Raw genomic sequence first — 24,686 nt, 5'->3', positions numbered from 1 at the left:
CATAATGGAAGAAACCTAGATAATCACCACATAACATTTCAGTGCATGCCTGTCTATCCTTGGAGAAGATTAAAAAAGGAATAAGTTTCAGATAATAGAATATTTAATAAACATGGTAAAGGTGTTTAGATGCAGTAGTAATGAGAAGAAAGAGGACATCTATTGGTATTTGAAAATAGAATGTAGTACACAATAGAGCAGTATCCTTTTGGAGCAGAAAAGGTATACCACCAATGATGTACTGATGTTTCAATCTCTAAGAAAGTCAAAAGGGGTTTTGCTGCCTGTTCATAGGCAGTAGTACTTCCCACACTAAATTTAAATTGGTTGTATTTGACTTTTGCAATCTTACATTAAGAGGTTTGAATTTTACTGTGATTTTATAAAACTGGACTAATATCATGAGAAAGCACCAATGTTCCTTTCAAGCCTTTATGTTTGAAAATATGGCTAGTATTACGTGTCTTTAAATAAACTATTTCTATTGCAATGAAAAATATCCCTTGAAGAATGAATATAAATTAAATAGAAACATTTATTAATTATTTGTAGACACATTTACTTCGAGCATTTTCAGAATCTTGACTAAAAATATCTAATTATGATGTCAAATCTGATCTGATAATCTCTTCTTTTTAAAAACAAGCTATAGAATAAATGGAAATGCCACATTGACAACTGAAAATTACACTGAGAAATCTTTTCTGTTAAAAAATGCTTCTCATTCTGGTTGATTGGCATACACAGTAACTTACAGGTGATGACTTTTATTCATCAGTGACTATCATGATATCAGTGTTGCAGGGCATTGTCTGTGAAAATGGCATCATTGACTCACTTCCTCATCAGAGCTGTTTTCACCTGGATATAGATACAAGGAAAACATTTAAGCGCCTATTGTAGCACTGGTGTAGACGAGTTGGCTAAATCAAAAATAGTAATCTAAAGAAATTCCCAATGATTGGTCACCTAAGAGTGGTAATATGTAGAATCACTACATTTTAAAAATTTATTCACTTCCAGAGTTGTTAATATCTGAGCAGCTATCTGTTGCAATGAGCAAGAATGGTGGTAAGAGCAGCCCTTAAGTGCCTTGCAGCCTATTCATTGCTCTGAAGGAGCAGAGGTTTGAACTGTCATCCCTAGGCAAGTACAACAGAGAAAAACCTGGGAACCTTGAGCCTACCCTATTGGCTTTTGTGCAAGACCATGTTGGCATGTTTGGAGAACATCCACAGTCTCATATGCTGGGCACTGAGTTGTGCACAGTCAGAGTTTTAGTCATCTTCATAGCACCAGCACTCCTGTTATTACTGAGTTCCTGCAGCACCACAAAAAGGTCATCAAGGAAAAGATCACACTATCCGTGTTCACACTGATTCATGACATACTATGCATTAGCCAAATAGCTTCTGAGAAGGGGAACCCATGAGACAATTAGACTACTATTTCCTTTTAATTCCTGAGGTACAAACAAGACTCCAATCATTTATGTGACCTACCCAGCATCCAATTAACACACCAGTAGCAGAGCCACCAACATTTATTTCCAGAGCTGAAAGTCTGCTAAAATCTTAGAACAGGAAAAGCAAAGCACCACGATGCTAGATAAAAACTGACAGAAGAAGGTTGATTCTACAGCGCCTCTAGTCCCTAGCAGTAATGCTTGCTGTCTGCTGCCTCCTTTAGAAAAGGACAACAATGTGTTATACAAATCAATTTAACTGTTTTTCTTTCCAAGAAGCAGTTGTTTTTTTCAGGACATGTCATTCTAGAAGATCTAGACTTGTTTAAAAAATGTACAATCCTGTTTTACTTTCAGCAAAACATATCAATACTATTAGACTAAGTGAATTATGAAGATACTAGGTAGGACGATATCTTCAAACCTTCACATTCTTATAATTAATTGTATAATTTTAAAATCTTTTTTTCAGAGCCATCCCATAGATCAGAAGAGAATTCAGAGTATAAATAGATTTCTTCATTCAACATCTGTATTTTATGGTCATGTAATTATAATTTTTAACAGCTATGATTTTGTTGCACATTTTTGTGTCATATTGTTATCTTTTATTTTAGGTAAGAGTTTCTGGTTTCTGTTCTATGAAATAGGTTCCTTTATGATTTTCCTTCTTTTGCCTCATCAGTGTTACCAGTTCTTGTAATGGATCCACTTTTATGCTCAAGTCTAAACAAAATTTTTGCTATCTGATATAATAATATTATTTTCACCTCCATTCCATGCTACTTAATTCTCTGCATTTAATAGTCACATTTTGCTTTACTCAGGGCAGATGAGGAATGTTCTCCAGTGAGCAGCTTTTCAGTGATCCAAACTGACCAGTTTTACATGTTTACAGAATTCAAGGTAATATTTGTAGAATTCTTCATCTCTGACACCTTCCTTTTCTCCTTCAAATAATTCTGTAGGCAAATTTCTAGGGATAAATCACTTTGAAGAAATTCACATTGAGAAATGTGAATAATTATAACTGGCATAATTATAGCATTGCAAATTACAATGCCAATATGAACCCCTATGTGTTTCTTCTGGGACAATGGTTCTTTGGTCTCGTTTGGTTCATGTTGCTGTGGAGATGGAATAATGCTTGAATAGAGGGAAAAAAGAAGATCAAAAAGAAAGCATAATTATGATTATTCCATAATGGAATACATGTCTGTGCAGTTGTAGTGATAAAATAACAAAAACGGTATCATTCTAGTAAATATCCCACATACTGAAGACCTGTAGCACCACATCTCTTGGGATGATAATGCTTATTGACCACCATGAGTTCAGTGCTGTGCATTAAACTTTCCAGAATAACTTTGCATACTGCTTATTTTTCCCAGAAGAGGCCTGGGCTAAATTTTCCAAAAGTACTCACCTGAACAGCCTTGATTTTATTTCCAGAAGTGAAGTTCTTATTTCTGTTGAAATAAATATAAATGAAAGTATTCAAAACTTGTGAATTTTGGGAAGTTACTGAGTGGCTACTCAGGCTATGCTAAGGGTCAGAACAAAGGAAAAACTTTTCTATGAAAAAATTCATCTTTGAAAGTGGATGCTTCCTTTAGCACAAATTATTCAGTATTTTGCTCTCTGTAGTGCAATCACAGTGCAGAAACAAAATAATGCTGTTCAGATAATGAAAAAAAAGAATTAAAGAGGTGAAATAAGTTGTTTGAGGATAAGGAAGGAAGGTGTGTAGAAAGCAGCACAAAGTCATACGGGGGAAGTGGGGGAAAATCTCAACACTCTATTAACAAATATACGGTTGCTATAAAAAGTGCCTTTTTCTTTTTGTAGAATCTGAGCAATGCTATTGCAACAGATAAAAGAGCAACTTGGTTAGAGACAGAATGGAATTTAAAAATATTAATTTTAGAACTTGAGAAGTGGCTTTGAGCACCAATATAGTGTTTATTTGTTGGGAGACTGGGTAACTGGAAGAAATCAGAGAACAATTACGTTATTAGGAAGCACCTTCCAAAAGGGAATCATTTAAAAATATTTCTTTTGGGAAAGTTGGTGTATATTTTTCTCAAGTAGATTAATGATAAAATCAATTGTGTTAGTATTTTGTGTTAAATGAAGAGAAAAAAAAATAATTAGAATTAAAATTGTGAAATTGCAGTCAGAATCTGAATAAAAGTCTCAAGCCTTCATTCATAAGGATTAGTTAATGCCTTTGTAATGCAGATTTACTTACTTTAAGGTTTACATTTGATGAATTTAATTATTCAGAAGATACTAAAGCAGCACTGAAAAGTAACAGTATCTTCACTGACATAGCATCAACAATTACAATCCAGTTATTTTCATGTTGCAATGTACTTGCATGGACAGTATAGTTTTATAGGTTAACATGGATCAGGTTTTCATGCAGAACAGAAGGATGATTGTGTTGCTCTTAATATATACATACATTCAAGTTTAATTAAAATGTGCTTGTATACTTGTTTCTTTCCTTTTAGTAAATTAAATCATGTCATGTTCCAGTAGAAGTACTACAACACAGCATATCTACATAGATGATGAAAGAATTCATTGTGGTTTTTCATTATAACAAGCACTGGAAGAGGTTATCATTTATCTCCTGTTAAAGCATACATTATTTAATTTTAAGAAGAGGAATCAGATGAGGAAGAGATCAACTAATGGTATGTGGGTTTTTGAAACTCTCTTCACAATGTTTTTGTGTGAAGGAGATAACTTTCCTTCAGTGGCTGAAAAGCCTGGTACATGACACGCCCTGGTGCCTAGATTTTAAATCTGCTTCTACAATAAACTTGCAGAGGACATGCAGTCTGGCAGCTTCTCAGCTCCAGGTTCTTTGCTTAGCAAACAAACAACTGCATGCACTTTTGCTATTTAAACAAGACAGCTTCATTTCAAATGCATGTACAACGCCCATTAAAGTCAAGGAGAGCAGGACAAGTCTGAAAAAAAAATATTTTCTTTTACTTTTCTTTGGCCTTCTGATCAACATGCCAGAAAAACAAACAGCATCTTGCTCGGGAAATGCAGCGTTTCAGAGAGTTTCAAAGGGAATAGTGAATAGTGAATAAAGAGACAGGATTGAAAACATGAGAGATGAAAGAAAGATAACAGGAAAAAAAATGTTACAGCATTATTGGGGAGTGGAGAATGAAGAGTGCTTCTGACATACTCCCATCAGGTACTCATGTCCTGGTCATAGTACAGAGACATGAATGCTGCTCTACCTGTGGTATGAGAGGCATTCTCCTTCTTCCCCATCTTACAAGGCCAAGGTATCTTGAAATTTCTCCTCTCTATTGGCTCTTTCAACATATTTTAATAGGCTTGAAAGTCTTTCAGGTGAAGTATAGAATAAAGCTTTATTCTAGAAAAATGCAGAGTAGTTTTTAAGAAGGGCTTCATGTGATCTATCTCCATTTTTCAAGGTAGGGCAGTCCTTTTCATATCATTGTTGGTGATTGTCTGATTTGTTCTTAAAGACCCCCAGAGCTTCTCCAAGCAATCTACTCAAGGATTTCACTAATCTTTCTAAAGGTAATATCTCGATTATTTAATCTACATGTTCTTGCAGTTTTAAATTCACTGCTCCTTATCCCACAGGCAGTGAGTATGAACAATGGACTATTTTTATCATCATACTTTCAGGTTGTTGAGTTATTGGTGTCTTCCTTCCAGCTTCTTTAAGCTAAGCAACCCTTTAAGCTAAGCAACCTCTGAAAATTGACATACCTTGAACTTTCTCCATGTTTCTTGACACAATGCTCCTACAACTTAACACAGTATTCCAGGTGAATCCATACCAGTGCTGTGCAGGAAAAGTATTTCATGTGATTTTCTGGCTACAATTTATCTCATATTAAAATTTCTATGGATTTGTAACAGCTTGGTATGGTTGATTTATGATCAGTTTCTCTCAGCTTTTTGAGCTTTTTAAAGATGCTCCAATATTAGCTGTCTAAACACTTGAAAACAGACCTTGACATTAAAATAATTATGACATAATAATGCAGGGAACTATTGGAATAAACATGTGCTTATTTCTCATTCAGTGCTGGATTCCTTAAAACTCATATTTTTGAAAATCTCATTTCTATCAGAGGTAAGAAATTATTATTTTGTAAATGTCTGCTGAAATTATCGATTATCACCATTCTGAAAAGATGAGGGCTTCTAAGCGAACACACACAAAAAAGTCTTATAACTGGCAATAAAATTATGAGATTTGATAGCACCAGGCTTCCGATCACTAGCCAGAAAAGATTGCTAAAATCACCTCTGAGTGGTTTTACAAAGCACTAAGTTACTGAAAATTGATCACGATTTTATCCTGGGATTCCAAAATCAAGTTTTCAATTCCCTTTTTTTTTGGCTGTGACCTTGGCTGTGTGGTTGACTTTCTACAACTGCTTCCTTTAGTCTGACCTGAAAATTTCATAGCTAAATAGAAAGTCCGCTACTCTGAATTTACAGTGTCCTATGTCATTGACCCCAATCTTATACTGCAATGTTAAAAACCAAAGGGACATACCTGGATATTGAAAAATAATGATCATAACCTCTCCTGATTTTCAAAGGAATAACAAAAAATGAGTTGGAGATTGAGAAAGAAAATATACGATTTGTGGTGAGAGCAATACTGATAAGGAAACATTGTGAGAGTTTGAAATACTGTGATAGGAGGAGGTACCAAAGGAGGAGCGGAAAAGAATACATCTCCTTAATTACCCAGCAGAAACTTCACCAAAGAAGCCCCCACAAATCACTCACATAGTGCTTCATTAAAATCTGGGCCAAGAGGACATATCTAGATTTTAGCAAACATGTTTTGTTCAGATGAGGAGCAGTAAAGTCAGTCTTTTACTGCAGGATTGAGTCTCTTACTTAACCAGCTCTTCTAATTGCAGAGAAATCTCAGCCCAAGCAAGGTCTACTGAGCAGGGGAGAATCAGAGATGCTGTAATGTAAATAAAAGAGAAAGGAAAGAAAAGCTTTAAAAACAGAAGACAAATTGTGCCATCATTACTCTGCTGCAAATAATTAACAAGTACAGAAGTAGATCTCTGCTTATTAAGAACAGAAAACAGATAAGAGCACTGGTATTGAACTACATGACAGGTAAACCTCAATCTGATTTTCCTCACAGATGAAGAGCACCAAAAGTCAGCTGGAACCAGGGCAATCTCAGTCTGATCCCAGAGCATGGGCTGTGGGGCTTCATCATGTGCTGCTGCCCCTTTACTTCTTGTTCTGGCACAGTCTGGCTCTCAGCTTGGTTTTGCTGGTTTTCTCTAGTTGCCTGCAGGGCATTGGACTTTGTATGTCAGTGATTTCCTCTGCCTTCAAGGAAGTCTCCCCAGTTCTACACTTGTAAGTTAAAGCTAGTAAGATCCACCTGGTCTGGCTGTCAACCCTCATGATTTAGCAGCAGTTTTATGTAGTGCCCTAGCACCTGATAAATTGGCACTGTTGTAAGTTATTTTTTCCTGTGATAAAACTAGGTTTAGAATATTCTGTGCAATACAATATACACTGATTATTAACTTGCAATATTTTTCCATTGTAAACTACTTAAAAAAATAAACAGGTTTGCCTATTAACTTGCAGTCAGAACAGACTGTCTTTTCTATGTGTGTGGAGATGAAATGATTTTTTTTTCTTCACAATTCCTGTCCGGCAGCTAAAAAGCTGAAATGATGGGTAATTATGAAATTTACGTATCTTTCCCAGGGGGTACTATAGGTCTTTTTGCTGATATGGCATCACTTTCACTTGACAGGAATACTGACAGATGCATCTCTATTTCTAGTTTAAATAGACCATTTATGGAATTTGAAAATGACTTTGAAAAAAAAAAGAGAAAGAAATCACTGCGTAAAGTCTGAGTGTACTGGAAAGAAAAGCTATAACCTTAGAAAGCAAATGAATACAAAATATTTTGGTCATGACAACTAGCTAACATTTTTCTTGCTTTGGAGGATTGGAGGAGTAGTTTGAGTCCAGTCTTGAGACTTGAAGAAAGCAGTATCTGAATTTGAAATAAAATGTTAATTACTTGTGGGGTATGTGTGGGAGTCTTGGCTCAAGATATGTTTAATCATCTTCCATAAGGGCTGTGGGTGCCCACACTGTAAATACCTCTGTTAGAATTATATGTCACACGGGGAAATTAAATTTATGGATTAGTATATTTTGATGGTTAGACCCAGGCAAGTGTCACCACTATGTCTTACTATCTTCAATGGTCCCTGCTGCATTGGTTGTTTAGTGTGGAATGTATTCATTATTGCTTCTGCAATGTAATTTACACTTACTAATTTGCTACAGATTGACCTTTTAAGACAACAGAAGATAAATAATGGGCTCAGTGAATCCCCGAAGCACCTTCATGAAGGTTTGGCAAAATAGCCTTAATGATCCATGCTTTTATAAGCCTTGGATTTGCATAGCATTAGGGATGATGCTGATGTCCAATAAATGATGAGCACTAAGATATCTATCAAAGAGCTGAGGAAAGCACCTTTTCCCATGCACCCATATCATATGTTTAGTGAGAGTAACCATTTGCACAGAGGGGTGAGTACTTCAGAAATTCTTAGAAAGAGACATTAAATAAAGAGAAACTGGCTGACTTCAGAAGCCTGCACAGACGTATATAGCAGCACAAAACTGGTCTATAATTCTAGTCAATGGCAGGGCTCATTTCTAAAGTTGTACTTTCCTGGATACTTTGAATGAGAATGATGCTTCTAATAGTGATCTAACATGATAGTAAATGTCCACTTAAATCATGATTTAACGATTTAGTACCCTGGTTTAGGAAAGTAAATCTGTCTCTATATGAGAAATTCCAAGTGATGAAGGCATCTGGATCAAGCCCAAAACACTACTAAAGGGAAAAAAAAAAATTGGGTGGTAAAAAGCTCTTTAAACAGTATGAATAATAACACACAGTCTTGTAATGAGGAAGGAGAATAAAATGTTAATTCACCCAAGATTTAGTAGGTTTATTAGCAGAAGGAAGCAGATTTGAGAACTTTGAGACTTATTCAGGAAACCCTGAGATTCTCTACATAGATTTGGAAGGGTGTCTTCTGAACCAGATCTTGACTGTGAATGTTATCTGGATCAGAACAACTCACTCGTCTTTCCATGGCCCAGTGCCCTGTGGTGTGCTCTGGTGAGGTGGCACAAGTATGGATGGTAGGGTAGACTCTCAAGCAATACCCCTGATAATGGAAAAGTCTATGGGCATTTTCTGTACACTTGAGAAAAGCTCTTGAGAGAAGCAATCTTTAGCTATTGCTTGCATTTTATTTCCTTTGTCATAAAATTGTTCTTTAATTTTTGATAATGAGAGATGCTATGGGACAGCAAAAACTAGTATATACATGCTGTCTTTGACAATATACATACATAGCAGCGTACCATTAATCATTCTATCACTGATTATAGTGATATAATGGAAATCGCTGAGCCATAAAATTCCTTCATGTTGAAAGATGTGGGTTTTAAAAACAGAGTCAAAGCAGCCCTACCTATACTTAACCCTATACTCAAGCTGCCCAAGTGGCCCACAAAAATGCCATACACTTCCTTGTGCAAAAATTGCTTTTGCCTGGGTCAAAAGTGGTAGAAAACTGAAGTTGTGGAAAGAATTGTTATACTTGGAAGACACTACAGAAAAGACTATCTACTCAAGATAAAAAGAAACAGTAAATAGCCAAAAGAAGGGATAACCAATGAGGAAGTCATGTGGAAAGTAGATTACATAACTGAAAGGCAGATTTTGAGCCTCTATTTCCTTTTTCCCTTTTTCATTCCCCTTTCCTTTTTCCGCACTTTTTTCTTTCTTTGTCATTCCCCCTAACTTTTCCTTTTTCCCCCTTTTTCCTTCTCTCCTTCCAATGGAGGTTTCTGAGACCATTTTTAAGGCTAAGAAAATTAACGAAGCACAGGACGGATCATCTGTGACTGAGAAAATTTTATGAAGGAAAAAGCTATGATGGAAGTTATTATGAAAGGTGAGGGAAACAGACCAGAATAGCTGAGTGCCACAGAACTCATGAAGCAAAAGAAGGTCGAAGGTTTTAATATGATGAAGGAAAATAAATGAGAGAAAAAAAGAAAAGAAAGTGAAGATTTATGATGGATGGGGTTAATATCAATAAAGTACAGTGCATATGACAGGCAGGCACACATGGCATGTGAGACTTCATCTCTTAGCTTCCACCTGAAAGACTAGATATACAGCTAAGAATATTAGTAGGCAATATTAAGAATATTGAGAAAATAAGATTGGTGGGACAGAATAGCTTAGGGTATCAAACACTAAATTATATGTATGGTTTTAAAATATTGCCTGTTTCTTTCATGTAGACTTTTGAACTACATAGACTTTTGTAGGAATTAAATAATAGCCAGTAAGAGTAATTATCATGAAATAACAGTTTTAATAATTTTGCATGCAAAATGCTGTCTTTAAGCAAATAAAAACAGAGTAGAACTAGGCAACAATGACTTTCTTCTCCTCTTAGAATGTGCTGAGCAAAAAAAAAAAAGATTCTACCTCAAAAGAGACAGAAAAATCAGTATCTTAAAAATATCAATAAACAGATGAAACAAAGAAATATAAAACCAAGCTCAAAACAGTGGAAATAGCTTGATTATGTTAATACATAGCATTTTGTCATTTAACTTTCAAATAATTTGTAAGTACATTTCGGAACAAAAATATATTGATAGCAAAAAACTCTTTGTGCTTTGAAAACACTGAAAGGATCCAGTCAGACAACTCCAGAACTTATTCAGCCATTCAAACTGATACATGGAATCTACTGCTTATCGAACAACTTGGATCGATTCACAGTCCACAAGTAATGTTTCTTTAGCTGCAGTTTTTATAGTCACAGAATTCTTTCCATTCAGCTGCTCTTATCTCCAAAGAGGAGAGCAGGCCTAAGCCTCTCTTTCTGCATTGTTTCCAGTCCTTCAGAAAAGATCTTGGATTTTTCATTTGAGGAAAAATCCCTCTTGAGAGTTTCAGTGAGTCTTGGCATTCCTGTTGCTCTCAGGGCTGGGAAGCGTCTGCTTTGTGACCTGTGGCAGATCTCATCATCTTTTGTGTTGAATATCTAGCTCAATGGAGCCTGAGTCTTTACTGTGACAAACAGATGAAATAGCACACATGAGTTTGCTGAAGTAGATTTCTAAATTAATTTTATGTTATCTGTACTAACATCCTCCATATTCATTACTAACCTTTTCCACTAAGCTCTGCAATCATTAGTCTAGGTGGTATTTATAATGGTGGGACAGACTCTGATACACCAAATGCATTATAATTCTCAGAGACATTTCTAACCAACAGCTAAACGTGAGCAGTGAAAGCTGACCAAGCACATGAAAGGTTTTTATAATTGCTACAATTATGTGGAAGCTTTAGAATAAAACATCATACCTTGCTGCCCCCCTTTTAGCTTTGAAAACTCATTTTCAAGGAAAATAAAAAGGAATTGTTCAGTAGAGGGGTCACTCTTTTGATTTTGATGCTTTTGATCGGAAATTAAAGCCATGGTGATTACAAAGTGAATACAGTACCTAATGATAACATTGGCTTTTATAATAATAATAATGTACCTCATTTATATCACTTCTTTTGTGGCTTAGAAGTACTGTAAAGAAGTACTTTAAAAGAAGTACTTTTAAAAGTTACTGCTGGAATAAAACTAGAGCTAATGAAACTGAAACCTATCACAGCATTGAAATAAAAGCTTTGTGAAGATGTGAGAGGGAGGAAGGACCCGTTAAAAACCTTTTATCACCACAGAGCATTGTGAAGCTTTGAAGGTCACAAAGAAAGGTGTTTGCAGTAGCAAAATATAATGATGTCCTGTTCTGTAGGGATGTTACCCCTGCGGACAACAGCCCCTTGCCATTCATCCTCAGCAGGCAGACTGTGAGGTGAAAGACCATGAATTCTTTGCAATATGTGCAACATGAGAAAATTTTTCACTTTCTTATATTAAAGTCCATGTTGCAGAAGCTGCTGGAGAAAGCAGGACTGAAAACATGCTTTTGGCCTGCCCATAGTCATGGAGATGAAACTCTATCTGCAAGAGTACAGGACAGGATACTGCATTGTTTTAGACTCCCCTTGGCAGTACTTTGCTGAAGATTGAGATTCCCCAGCATAACAACAGCTGACGTCTGTTGGTTGTTCCAACCAGAAACACGTCTATGCAAATTTCTTTTTGTTGAATGGGAAAACATCAAGTACACAGCCTGAACCCTTCTTTTCTGATTACACAGCAAGAATCTAGCGTGAGAGTAGCAGAATTTCAATATTTCAGTGTCTTTGGTGGTCAAAAAAACTGCAAAGAGCCTCAAATGATTTACAAATGCCTAAGAGAATCCATCATATTTGAAAAATCATGGCAGCAAGGTGAAGTTCCCAACAACTGGAAAAAAGGTAATATAACCTCCATTTTCAAGCGTTCAACACTGCCCTGCACGACATCCTTCTCTCTAAATTGGAGAGACATCAATTTGATATATGGACCACTTAGTGGATAAAGAACTGGTTGGATAGCCACATGCAAAGAGTTGTGGTCAGCGGCTCAATGTCGAGCTGGAGACCAGTAACGAGTGGTGTCCCTCAGGGACTGGTGTTGGGACCGGTCCTGTTCAACATCTTTGTTGGTGACATGGACAGTGGGATTGAGTGCGCCCTCAGCAGGTTTGCCGATGACACCAAGCTGTGTGGTTCGGTTGATACGCTGGAGGGAAGGGATGCCATCCAGAGGGACCTTGACGTGCTTGTGAGGTGGGCTGACGCCAGCCTTATGAAGTTCAACCATGCCAAGTGCAAGGTCCTACACCTGGGTCGGAGCAATCCCAGGCACAGTTACAGGTTGGGCAGAGAAGAGATTCAGAGCAGCCCTGCAGAGAAGGACTTGGGAGTGTTGGTCAATGAGAAAATGAACATGAGCCGGCTTCAATGTGCACTCGCAGCCCAGAAAGCCAACCATATCCTGAGCTGCATCAAGAGGAGCGTGACCAGCAGGTCGAAGGAGGTGATCCTGCCCCTCTACTCTGCTCTCGTGAGACCTCACTTGGAGTATTGTGTGCCGTTCTGGTGTTCTCAACATAAAAAGGACATGGAACTGTTGGAACAAGTCCAGAGGAGGGCCACGAGGATGATCAGGGGACTGGAGCACCTCCCGTATGAAGACAGGCTGAGAAAGTTGGGGCTGTTCAGCCTGGAGAAGAGAAGGCTGCGTGGAGACCTCATAGCAGCCTTCCAGTATCTGAAGGGGGCCTACAAGGATGCTGGGGAGGGACTATTCATCAGGGACTGTAGTGACAGGACAAGGGGTAACGGGTTCAAACTGAAACAGGGGAAGTTTAGATTGGATCTAAGGAAGAAATTCTTTACTGTGAGGGTGGTGAGGCACTGGAATGGGTTGCCCAGGGAAGCTGTGAATGCTCCATCCCTGGCAGTGTTCAAGGTCAGGTTGGACAGGGCCTTGGGTGGCATGATTTAGTGTGAGGTGTCCCTGCCCATGGCAGGGGTGTTGGAACTAGATGATCTTCAGGTCCTTTCCAACCCTAACTATGCTATGATTCTAAGAGAATGGGTTGTCCACTACCTAGTGAAACCAATGAGAATTAGTTGCTTAAATTCTACCTACATCTTGAGGAGAATTCTGTAAATTCCACCTATACACTTAGATATCAAAACAGTATTGAAAATTCATTCCTAGTGTGTTCATACTACAGCTGTGGATCAATTAAACATAGTTAAATTACTTAGAAATGGATAAATCTTCCTCTCAGATGAGTCAGTATCAATATACATTTCAGAGTTGTTTTCAGTTTACTTGGGAAGGAGAGTGTCGTGATTTAGGAAGGAAACAAAGACCTAGCCTGTTATAGCTGAAACCAGGACAGAGAGAAAGAAGAATTTTGCCAGTATAAGGTCATACATAACTAAAACAAATAAAGCAAATCAGATCCAGGCAGAAAAAAACTAATGAGAAATGGATATTAAGATACCTAATAAAATATATCCACAATACTATAGACAGGAGGCTTCTGAAAAAAAGAATGTTCAAAGATATGGGAACCAACTTTGCTGCTAGCTAACATGTCATCACCAGCAGGAAAACCCGGCCGGGATAACAGGCATTTTTCATGTCACTTAGTACCCAATAGGTCTTTATGTTATTGGGCAAGGAAAGAGTTTAACATTTACATCTTAAAAGCATAAAAATATAGAAGCAATGTTACATTTACAGCGTAAAAAGATAGAAGGGATGCCACTGGTATCACTGTCAGCAGTAGTGTAACAAAACCACACAAAACTGGGAAGCATTTTGAATCTGTGGACCCACAAAAATAGTAGCTTTGTTTTTGTGCGTAGTCCTTGCATGTGTCTCTTCTCTTCTAGGAAATGATCTGTTGCTAAGCCTATTAGTCTGCCTCTTCAAGCCAGGAAGAGAAATCCCAGCAATTTCGCTGCCTTAGGAATCTCCCTTAGTCACAGAGAAGTGTAGTAGCAATACAGCAACGAGATGGTTGCAAATGGAATGTAATCAAGTGACACAACTAATGATGCAGAACATGTCTGTGGCCACAAGGCCATCTTTTAAAAAATTATTAGCTAGTCTGTTGTATTCTATTTCTTTCCTACATTGCAGCTGTCAACTTTGCATGAGAACCCTAGTGATTTCCATGACAGATAGCCTGTGCAACACCAAAAAACTTGCTTTTTATGCAGTCTCTAATGCATTCTTGCACATTTTATCCTGTCTCCAGAGTAGTATATTTGTCAACTTTATCCTGCAATCATTCACTAGGTAATTATTAACATAGAACAATGAACTCATCCAGCAACACTCAGAGTTTTGCTGCGGGTAACAGTCTTGTTAGCCTTTATTTTTCTAACCTGAAGGAGCTTACTGAGCCTTAGAGCAGTGGTGCTTTGTTGATACCTTATAATTATAATGGAATGTGAAAGAAGAGAAATATTCTTCTTCTGGACATTGGTATTTGTTTTGGTTTGGGTTTTTTGGGTTTTTTTTTTGTTTGTTTGGTTTGGTTTGATTGGTTGCTTAAGTCTTCAATATAATAGGTATTAATTACAGCTTTTTCCAGCTTTCAGAAGGCACTATTTATTGCTCCATGAACTCAGTAATCTCAGTTAACCTGCCTAGCCAAAAGCTTTCATATAGTTTATACAGTATATCTAATGCCTCTGGGTTTGGGTCCTCTGTCAATTCTGTATTTATCTTTCAGCTAAAAGATTCCACCTGATACTGCTTAACCCATGGTACCCTTTCAGTAACCATCTTTGACTCATAGTGGTACTTTGCTTGCAGAACAAATGAGTGGAATTTTTAGGGTTAATGATAAATTAAAAATTTCTGTTAGCTTTTTTATTCCATCACCTACTTTCATGAACAGACCAACAAGCCTTGTTAAAATATTATGATGCTAAATCATAATTTTGTCTGTTGGTCTACCTAAGTGACATACCATTCAATTTACTTTATCAAAGAAAAGGTTCAGAGATCACCTAACTGCAGTCTGTAAGTGCTCTGACAGGGAGGAAGCTGATGACAGTATAGGAACCTTGAATTGATCAGGGAAGGGCTTTCAGTGGCTAACTATTTTATGATTCTATGATTCTATGAAGTGCACATTTTCTATAGTGATAATGATGAGCAACTGTGCAAATACATCAATAGTAGAATCTCCATACCTGGTATCCCAAAATCAAGATTTTTTTTTTTTAAGGATACAGTATATGTCAGAAATATGGATAAAAAGCAAAGATTACTGCAAATTCCATTACTTAAGCTGCTCAGGGGACTAAATTGTGTACATTCATGTCTTTAAAGGATGAAAAACCTTCCATCAATTTTCATCATTATAACCTGCTAGCGAGTTTCATGCACAACCTTTGAGAAAAGAGTAATTGCAGCACAGACTGAACTGTCTCCTTTGAATGGATTTTTGCATTCCAGAAATCAGGATTGCCAGTGTTCATTTCTTCATCAGGGGAAGATTTAGATCTGCTCTCTTGTGACTTTTGATGAATAAGAAAATTACACTTTATGAATCTATTCACTTACATTTTCATTACTTAATATAAAGAATTTCTTTTGCTGAATATAAAAGTATTTCGTATTTAACACTTTCAGCTTATAATTTTGTTCAAATATCCTGGCTGCTGGCAACAATATTTGAAAATTACACAGGGCCTTGAAAAAACTTATTACAATTACTATTCCTAAGCAGTAATCTAAATATATTTGAGATACTTTTGCTTTCCATTAATGGCTTGTAGCTGGAATTGATGCTGCCTTACTTCAGCACTTCAAATGTTCTGAGGCATGTCTACTGTAAATCACATCCCAAGAAGAGCAATGGAGCTGGTGAAGGGTCTAGAGAAAAAGACATGAGAAGCAGCTGAGGGAACTGGGTTTGTTTAGCCTAAAGAAAAGGAAGCTCAGGGGAAACCTTATCACTTTCTACCTGAAAGAGGGTTGTAGTGAGGTGAATGTCAGTCTCTTCAACAGGTAGTAAGTGATCATAGAATCATAGAATAGTTAGGGTTGGAAAGGACCTTAAGATCATCTAGTTCCAACCCCCCTGCCATGGGCAGGGACACCTCACACTAAACCATGCCACCCAAGGCCTCAGTGATAAAAGGAAAAGAAATGGCTGAAGTTGCACCAGGGGAGGTTTAGGTTGGATATTAGGAAAATTTTCTTTACTGAAAGGATTGCCAAAACTTGCAACAGGCTGCCCAGGGAAATGGATGAGTCCCTATCTCTGGATGTATTTTAAAGACACGTAGACACTGTGCTTAGGGACGTGGTTTAGTGATGGACTTGGCATTGTTAGGTTTATGGTTAGACTCTGTGATGTTAAAGGTCTTTTCCAACCTAAATGATTTTGTGATTCTATGTTTCTAAATCTTGTCTGGTCCAAAGATATCACTGTATCTAGATTAGTGGATTTTTTTGAGCAATTTTATGGTTTTGAAGTTAGTTCCCTGAAACACAGTAGTGTGCATTGATTGTGTTTGCAGAATAGTTTTGGTGAATGCAAGCTCGATTCCCTTAAAGGAATCTAGTCCCATATCTTTTCATCATATAACCAAATATGTTCCAAACCCAGTGGAGACACGAAGTCCCAAACAAGAGTATTTTTTAGCTATTTGAATGGCACATACATAGTGGAAATATTTGCTTCAAGATATCATGAAACACCTGGCTTGGCACTTGACCCCAGAATGCATAGTCTGGATGCAAAGGCTTAAACACCAATTGTTTTGCTGTATGGAAAAGTTGCTTTTGTGTTAAATTACTTATTCATCTAGCCATACTCTCTGATTACTGTACCATAGACTTGCTTTGATTCCAGTGCTGTCAGTGATAACATTAACCTCAGGGTTTGGAAGTTGCTTTCTGCACCCTCTTGCAGAAAGCACAAATTGCCTAATTTCAAACAAGAAAGAGCAGTTCTGACTGAGAATGTCTTGGTTTCAGTAAACCAAGCTTAGGTAGAGTAGCTTCTGAAAATTAATCCTTTAAATTCAGATAGGAGCTGAGCTGAGCTGAAGACAGAGACATCCAAGGCAAGTTCTACACTTTTAAGAAAATTTTGTTAAACCGATTTTAATTTAAAATCAATTGAAGTTTCACAAAAGGAAAGCTACACTTACAAGAATCTGAAATTCTCTCCTTTTCAGTATGCAAATTATGGTCTGCGTTTTCCTTGTCCTAATATACATCATCTGCCAAGACAGCAGCTTTCAATTTAATTGTTAATTATTCTTATTTATACATAAGACATTTGAGCCATTTTAGAGCTTTATTCCTCTTTACATTTAGATGTGGTGATTCGAATGTCTTTTATGCTGTTAGAATATTCTTTTAACTGTGTTTGACTTTACTTATCCATTCTTACCTCCAAATACTTGGTAAGTTCTCTCACTGTACATTTAACATATCTAGATATGTCCCTGTTTTTTTTCCATTCAGGTGTCTCAAACTAGTCACTGACATAATTGATGTAATTGACTTCAACCATCCTGATATCTGTTGGAGGGATGGTACAGCCCGGCACAAGCAATCCAGGAGGTTCCTCGATTGTGTGGAAGACAACTTCCTTCTGCAAGTAATAGAGGAGCCGACAAGGAGAGGTGCCATGCTTGACCTTGTGCTCACCAACAGGGAAGGGCTGGTTGGAAATGTGACGCTCCAGGGCAGACTTGGTTGTAGTGATCATGAGATGGTCGAATTTGAGATCCTCAGGACAGTGAGAAGAGTGTGCAGCAAGCTCACTGCCCTGGACTTCAAGAGAGCAGACTTTGGCCTCTTCAGGAACCTGCTTAGTAAAGTTCCAAGGGATACAGCCCTAGAGGGCAGGGGGATTCAAGACTGTTGGTTGATATTCAAGGATCACCTGCTACAAGCTCAAGAGTGTTAAGTCCAGACTAGAAAGAAGTGCAGCAAGAGGGCCAGGAGACCTCCTTGGATGGATAAGGAGCTTCTGAGGAAATGTAGAGGAAAAAAAAAAGGCTTATAAAAAGTGGAAGCAAGGACAGGTGGCCTGGGAAGGATACAGGGATATTGTCCGGGAAGCTAGGGACCAGGTGAGGAAAGCTAAGGCATAGCTAGAATTAAACTTGGCTAGGGATGTGAAAGATAACAGGAAGGGATTCTATAGGTACTTGCAAATAAAAGGCAGACTAGGGACAACGTGGGCCCCCTCCGGAAGCTATCGGGAGAACTGGCTACCCGGGATTTGGAGAAGGCTGAGGCTCTTAATGACTTCTTTGTCTCAGTCTTCACTGGCAAAGTCTCTGATCACACTACCCGGGTGTTGGAAGGCAGATCAGGGACTGTGAGAATGAAGACCCTAGGCCCACTGTAGGAGAGGATCAGGTTTGAGACCATCTTAAGAACCTGAATGTACGCAAGTCTATGGGACCTGATGAAATCCATCCACGGGTGCTGAAGGAGCTAAGCCACTGCCCATCATATTTGAAAAATCATGGCAGTCAGGTGAAGTTCCCGATGACTGGAAGAAGGGAAATGTAACCCTCATTTTCAAGAAGGGGAAAATGGATGACCTGAGGAACTACAGACCAGTCAGTCTCACCTCTGTGCCTGGCAAAATCTTAGAGCAGATTCTCCTGGAAGGCATGCTAAGGCACATGAAAAACAACAAGGTGCTTGGTGACAGCCAGCATGGCTTCACTAAGGGGAAATCCTGCCTGACCAATTTGGTGGCCTTCTATGATGGGGCTACGGAACTGGTAGACAGGGGTAAAGCAGCTGATGTCCTCTACCTGGATTGTGCAAAGCGTTCGACACTGTCCCACGCGACATCCTTGTCTCTAAATTGGAGAGACATCAATTTGATGGGTGGACCACTTGGTGGATAAAGAGCTGGATGGATGGCCACATGCAAAGAGTTGTGGTCAACCACTCAGTGTCCAGCTGGAGACCAGTAACGAGTGGTGTCCCTCAGGGATCGGTGTTGGGACTGGTGTTCCTCAACATCTTTGTCGGTGACATGGACAGTGGGATTGGGTGCGCCCTCAGCAAGTCTGCTGATAATACCAAGCTGTGTGGTTTGGTTGATATGCTGGAGGAAGGAATGCCATCCAAAGGGACCTTGACATGCTTGTGAGGTGGGCTGATGCCAGCCTGATGAAATTCAACCAAGCCAAACGCAAGGTCCTACAGCTGGCTCAGAGCAATCCCAGGCACGGCTACAGGTTGGGCAGAGAAGAGATTCAGAGCAGCCCTGCAGAGAAGGACTTGGGGGTGTTGAACGATGACAAACTTAACATGAGCCAGCAGTGTGCGCTCGCAGCCCAGAAAGCCAACTGTATCCTGGGCTGCATCAAGAGGAGCATGACCAGCAGGTCAAAGGAGGTGATCCTGCCCCTCTACTCTGCTCTCGTGAGACCTCACTTGCAGTATTGTGTACGGTTCTGGTGTCCTCAACATAAAAAGGACATGGAACTGTTGGAACAAGTCCAGAGGAGGGCCACGAGGATGATCAGGGGACTGGAGCACCTCCCGTATGAAGACAGGCTGAGAAAGTTGGGGCTGTTCAGCCTGGAGAAGAGAAGACTGCGTGGAGACCTCATAGCAGCCTTCCAGTATCTGAAGGCGGCCTATAAAGATGCTGGGGCTGGACTCTTCATTAGGGACTGTAGTGATAGGACAAGGGGTAATGGGTTCAAACTTAAATGGGGTAAGTTTAGATTGGATATAAGGAGGAAGTTCTTTACTGTATAGGTTGCCCAAGGAAGTTGTGAGTGCTCCATCCTTGGTTGTGTTCAAGGTCAGGTTGGATGAGGCCTTGGGTGGCATGGTTTAGTGTGAGGTGTCCTTGCCCATGGCAGGAGTTTTGGAACTAGATAATCTTAAGGTCCTTTCCAACTGTTCTATGATTCTATGATTCCTCCTTATCATGCCTCAGCAGACTGTGTGTGTTGATTTTCCACTAACTACTCCTTCCTTGCTTTCTCAGTTGGGGTTATTTTCTTTGCATTTCGTGTATGCTCTGTTTACTCCACTGAAATTCAAGTTTTCATTTAGGCAACTCTATTTTCTTAAGTATAGTTTGTCTTCAAGAATGTTTTAATTTTCTTTTTCTTTTTCTTCCAGTAATCTGTATTTCATTTTATGTCATATTCTATTTTTGTGAGACTGAAGGTTTCTTATAGTAAACCTAAAAATTATTTTATACACTTGAGCTCAAGACAACAGGCTCATATTTAGAGTGCAGTATGTTAGTTTTCTACCTCCACAGGTCTAAGCAAACTATTTGCACTGCTACTGACATGACCTCCCTCAGTTTAACATGCTCTCTCTTCAGATAATAGATGGATCTTGTTCTAGATAGACACTCTTCTTTCTGAAGAAAGAAATCTCAAACCTCAAGCCCTGTATCCAAGCACCTGTGAATGTAGGGGTGAAACCCATCTATCACTTTTCTATTTTGCCTTTTTTCCTCCACTGTCCTTTGATCAGAATTGTAGTCACTTCAAAAGGCTTGAATTTCAGATAGGATTTAGATTTCAAAGTTTTCCTTATTTTAAGCCCAAACCTCACTGTACCATGTCTACAAGCTCATTATCCTTAGTAGAAATTCTGTTTGTGTGCATGTTTTTAAACAAGGGATACAACTTAGACAAAATATTTAACAATAGAAAATCTGAAAAAAAATAATTATGAAATAAAAAATATTACTGTAACATAATCAACTTTGATTTCAGGATTCTATAGCATACCTCTGTAAAGTGTGAACTCGTGAATCTTCACTAAAGGGAAATATTCACTTACTGCTGTTCCAGTTCTTTGAACAATTTGCAGGTTTCAAATAATGCACTTTATAAACTATTATCTTTGCTACAAATATATTTGATTTTTACGCTCTATGCCTTTCAAATACAACAGAACAAACCACAAAAATATTTTTAAAACTACCTACAGTGTATGTCAGATTTTTTTGCTTTCCTGTCCTTTATCATAAGTATTTCAATAGTTACTGTGCAGCAGACAAGCTGGAAAGGCTTTCGTTTTCTGTTTTACTCTTTATCTTTAAACAAGGTAGTGTGAAACATCATGAGTCACGATGGTCTTCAACCCACTACAAGTACTGGTCTCTGGGTGGTGTTTAACATCTTGGCTATAATTTGAATAGTGATAAATTTTCAGAGCAGAGCTAATAGGAAGAATATATGTTTCACTGTGGATGTGAAATGGGCAACACAATGCTTTTCTTTAATGGTTTCAGATGTATTAAATTTCCTGTCCCAAACTTTCAAGTCAAGACAGTTCAAATCTTGTGCCTCTTGAGCATGTTGCAGAATACCATTGCTTAACTACAGAAGATATATTTTCTCTTTGCAGCTATCTGTAGAATTATATGTAGGTGCTGCCCTGATGAGCAAATGTTTCCAACATTATGTTGAAATAGTTGGCATTGTGTTAAATAACTAAAGATGTCAAGGTGTCTTGGCTAGGCAACTTTTGCAATTCAAAATATTTTCAAGAATGGGACAGTGGCCAAGATTGTCAAGAAGGTCATAAAGATTTGGGATACTACTTTGTTCTGGAGTTGATCGTGAGGATTTTTTTAAAGTCCCTGATTTACTGAAATTTTGATGAAACATCATTTGGAAAGCATTCTCCCTGAAAATGTTTCAAAAATTGGCATTCAGAACTTCAGATGACTTTAACATCAGCTTTGAAAGTTTACTTTGACATTTTCTCAAATTAGTACTTGCTTGGCGATGCTCTGGAAAAGAGAGCTTTTCTCAGGTCTTTTTATTCTTCAGTCCTTCACTAGCTTATGGGAGTGTAAACAGGGATTCACTAAAATGTTTCTGTCATTTTCTGGTCAAACATAAAGAAGTGATCAGTGTTCAAAGGGAGACATCCATGGTATAAACGTTTCATTCTCTTTCTGTCAGATAAGCAGTGAAATCTGCATTTCCAGTAGTAGTCAGTTTAGCAAATTGCAATCATCATTGCATCATACAAACACTCTAAAAGAATTAGAGAGAAATGCAACTAATTGGATCAATATAATCCAATTTACTTCCCCTTAATTATAAAGTGAACTAGATACAAATTCTTTACTTCTTCTTCCATGTAATCCTATCTTTTGAATTCAATCTTATACAATTTTAACCGACAATACTTGATATTTCTACAGAGTTATTCAGTAAGCTTGCTAAACATCAAATGTAGTCTTTCATGTAAAATGGGAAAAAATAGGTATAAAAAAGATGGGTTTTTTTCTCAACTAAAAAAAAAAATTAACGTTTTCTGAGGTGTCTAAAATATTAGGTGAATATATATATTACACGTTGCAAATTATTTCTATCCTTCAATCTATGCTTCAATTAAAACATGGTTTTGTTTAATATATACTAGCAACAAAGTGTGGTCACTGTGATACTGATGTAAATATTTACTAGCTGCAAAACATTAGAATGCAAATGCCACTGAGGCTCTGGTGACAAAATAAAGCCTTATTCAGAGTAATGAAAGCAAATGTTAATTATGAAAGTAATGGAAGAATTTCAAGACATCTTGCAGTGTATTTTTAGGGGATAAAGATATCTATGTGGACAGAGGATTTCGTGGCTTTCTACTACTGATTTTTTTAAACTTCCTTAAAATGCCTGTGTGACTCACTGTAGTGCTTCCTATCTTCTGTGTAAATTTTCTTGTGGATCATGTCTATTTACACTTCAAACTTGTTGAAGTAGGAAGTTTAGAACTTGGAGCTGCAATTCCAGTTCACTGCAGTTTTAGCTTGCATTGTGCATTCTTTTTTTTCAGAGGAACTTACAGCAGCAAGTTATAATTACAGTAATTTATCTTACATCATTCTTCTCATGGATTTGTTATTCCAGTTAGGCCATTTATATTTTGTTTTGAAGATAGGGAGATATGCCTATTCCACTGTAATCCATTAGAATGTTGTGTCAGTTGGGCTCTAAGAAGCTTTCCTTTCTATTTGGGAAAAAATGTCTTCCTCTTTCTGTTTCTTGCTTTCTCTCCTGTCTTTCCTTTTCACACATCGCACTTGACCTCTCCATTGTTTCAGGAGAAAGCAGCTGTTGCTTTTGCCTTCTTTTTCTGCTTCCTCCACTTTCCTTTTGAACCACTGGTCTGTTGGAATGAAGTTTTCTGAAGATCAAAGGTTGTCCTGATGCTTCTGCCTGAAGGTAAGCCAGGCCACTCTTCTTCCAGCCATCCTCTAAGGCAGTGCTGCTTCCTGACTACATTTCTGACAAAAATTGAGTCACTTTTTGCATACTGCAAAATATCATATATTTGTGTTAACACCAACTTCATCAGACTTCACAGTTATTCCTCTGCTCTTCTCACATGGCTGTGCAATATTTTAATAACTGTCCTTTTGGAACCCTTTCGTTATCTTCACATAGCTTTCTTGCTTCCACCTTTCATTACAATACTGCTTGAATATGAAGCAGTTTGCTTCATTTCTAGTTATCTGAGATGGCTACTATTTGTTTGTTGCTTTAAATAGTACCTAGATATCTAGTTAATGAGAGAACACAACCACAAGGCACACCAGCACAACATGCTTGTCTGATTTGTTACTTCATCTGTGAGTTTCTGAGTAGAACTATTAACTTCACTTTTCCATTAAAACATTTTGTATTCATAGAATGAATACTCAAAACAAAACCATTTATCATTTTGTCTTTCTTTAAGAAGCATTTATATATAGATATATTTTTATATGAAAAACCATAGGTTTGCCATTGTCTTTAAATCAACAGGGATTACTTTGCAGGCTTACCTACTGAAAGAAGAATACAATAAAAACAGTGTTGAGATAAAATGAGAAGGAAAGGCATCCATTTGTATTGAATGGCTACAATAAATCTTACAACCAAAATCAATAAATCATGAAATCTAGAATATGTGATTCTTAGGTAGAACTTAATTAATGTACTATGTTAAACAATAATTTCCAAGACTATTTCCTCAGCAAGGGGGTACTTTAATAAATAAAGCCAACAACCAATCTCTTAATATTTCTTTTCAAAAGTTATTACAGATATTTCAGATGCTAAAACTGTAATGATTGGTTATTCTTTATTGCCAACTTTCTTTTGTATAAATAACCTACTGCCAAGCAGCTAGAATTTCGTGGTGCCAAGTGATTTGATTTAATGCGCAGATAATCATCTGTTGATTCTTCCTAATCTAAACAGACTTTTTAAAATAAAAGATAGAATATGGGAGGTAGGTGGTAAAGCACATGAAGTTTTCACAAAATGTCAAAACCTGAAAATTTAAATCAGTGACTGAAAGATAGGTTTTAAAAGGCCATTAAAAGCCAGAGTTTTGAAAGATTAACTCCCACTTTGATGCCAAATATCCTATATAAACAAATCACTTTAGTTTCATTTTGTATCTGCAATGAGTTAAAAAAAAATATTTTAAGGACTTGTTGCTCTTTTAAGCTATTATGTATCTAACAAGAAACAAATATGCATTTCTTGTCATTTTGGTGGTTGGCAAATAAAGCTTTTTTTTTTTTTTTTTGTGATTGTGCCTTCAGTTAATAGATAGTTCTATTAAGATATATTCATCAC

This window comes from Psittacula echo, assembly GCF_963264785.1.
Source record: "Psittacula echo genome assembly, chromosome: 6".
Classification (NCBI taxonomy): domain Eukaryota; kingdom Metazoa; phylum Chordata; class Aves; order Psittaciformes; family Psittacidae; genus Psittacula; species Psittacula echo.
This window is presented reverse-complemented; position numbering follows the sequence as displayed.